The sequence below is a fragment of the Arachis duranensis genome, chromosome 2, assembly GCF_000817695.3.
Source record: "Arachis duranensis cultivar V14167 chromosome 2, aradu.V14167.gnm2.J7QH, whole genome shotgun sequence".
In the NCBI taxonomy this organism is placed as follows: domain Eukaryota; kingdom Viridiplantae; phylum Streptophyta; class Magnoliopsida; order Fabales; family Fabaceae; genus Arachis; species Arachis duranensis.
In genome coordinates this window covers 40,580,891-40,583,157 of record NC_029773.3, presented here as the reverse complement: position 1 = coordinate 40,583,157, position 2,267 = coordinate 40,580,891, and positions in this window count along the sequence as shown.

Below are 2,267 nucleotides of genomic sequence, written 5' to 3'. Positions count from 1 at the left end.
GCTATGCTGTGACAGAGCATATGCAATCGCTTTCACTGAGAGGATGGGAGGTAGCCACTGACAACGGTGAAACCCTTGCTTAAGCTTGCCATGGAAAGGAGGAAGAAGGATTGGATGAAGGCAGTAGGAAAGCAGAGAGACGGAAGGGAAGGCATCTTCATGCGCTTATCTGAAGTTCCTACCAATGAATTACATAAGTATCTCTATCTTCATCTTTATGTTATTTTCGTTCATCACCATTATCATTTGAGTTTGCCTGACTAAGATTTACAAGATGACCATAGCTTGCTTCAATACTAACAATCTCCGTGGGATCGACCTTTACTCACGTAAGGTTTATTACTTGGACGACCCAGTGCACTTGCTGGTTAGTTGTGCGAAGTTGTGTAATGCCATGGTATTGAGCTACCACGTTTTTTAGAGCCATTACCGGGGATTATGAGAGTTGTGAAAAAGTATTGTTCACAATTTCGCCCACCAGATATGCATTTGACAAGAAAGATATGTGGGACTTGAACACAAAGACAATGAAACAGCCGATTGTAATTCCAAATACATGTGATGAAGAAGAAGAAAGACAACCATACACAATTGAACAACCAGAATCATCTAGAAGACCTTAAAGAAAATGGAGACTACCTGCTAGATTAGTAGATTATGAAGTTGGCAATGACAACGATCTGTCTGATGAAGAAATCATAAATTTTGCTCTATTTTCAGATTGTAAGCCATTGAACTTTGAAGAAGCATTTAGAGACAACAATTGGAAGAAAGTAATGGATGAGGATATTCATGTCATTGAGAAGAATGACACATGGGAGTTGACAGATTTACCAGCAGATAAGAATTCGATTAGAGTAAAGTGGGTTTACAAAACTAAGTACAAATCCAATAGTGAAGTTGATCGTTTCAAAGCAAGATTAGTTGCTAAGGAATACAAACAAAACTAGGTATTGACTACTTTGAAGTATTTGTTCCTATTGCTAGATTAGACATTATTCGTATGATTATTTCACTCTCGGTCCAAAATAAATAGAAGACACATCAGATGGATGTTATGTCAGCATTTCTAAATAGTACTTTAGAAGAAGAAGTGTATATTGAGCAACCTGTAGGATATGAAATTTCTAGGAAAGAAGATAAAATTTATAGGTTGAAGAAAGTCTTGTACAAGTTGAAACAAGCACTAAGTGTGGTACAAGAATATTGATTCTTATTTTACTGATAATGGTTTTAGAAAATGTCCATTTGAGCATATTCTTTACATCAAGTTTATTAAACCTGGATAAATCTTGATTGTGTGCCTTTATATTGATGATTTGATTTTTACAAGCAACAATTTAAAGATAATTGTAGAATTCAGGGAGGCTATGATAAAGTACATTGAAATGAAAGATATGGGCTTAATGTCTTATTTTTGGGCATCGAAGTCATTCAAAAAAATTATGGAATCCTCATTTTACAGAAGAAATATACAAATGATATTTTGAAAAAATTTCAGATGGAGCATTCAAAACTAGTTTCTACTCCAGTCAAAGAGAAGTTCAAGTTGAGAAGATAAAGGAAGATTAGTAAATTCCACATATTACAAAAGCTTCATTGGAAGTCTGAGGTACTTAACTGCAACCAGGCTATATATTGTGTTTGGAGTTAGTTTTCTTAGCAGATTTATGGAGGAACCTTGTACCGACCATTTGCAAGCGGAAAAAAAGATTCTGCGATATATCATAGGTACTTTAAATGATGGTATTTTTTTATGAAAATACTAATGAAGTAAATCTTGTCGGTTACACTGATAGTGCTTGGGTGGAGATATTGAAACAAGAAAAAAGTACTTCAGGGTTTATATTTCATCTTGGTTATAGTGCAACTTCATAGTGTTCAAAGAAACAACCAGTAGCACTCTCTACAGCAAAAGTAGAATATATAACAACAACAAATTTTGCAACACAAATAATTTGGTTAAGAAGAATTCTTAAATAATTAAATGAAAAATAAAGTATCCTAAAACAATATTTTGTAATAACAAGTCTACTGTTACACTTTGAAAAATATTTTAGCACTAGGGACAAAAATAATATACAAAAATAATAAAAAAATAACACAAATAAATTTAAATATCTAAAACCAAATATAGTAATTAAGTTTTTAATAATTTAATTAACAGATAAAAAATATATTAATTTAAAAATATTTTCTTATTTTAATACTTAAGGTCTTTTGCAATGTTGCATAATAGTTAAAAAATTTATAGAGTATATCTTGAA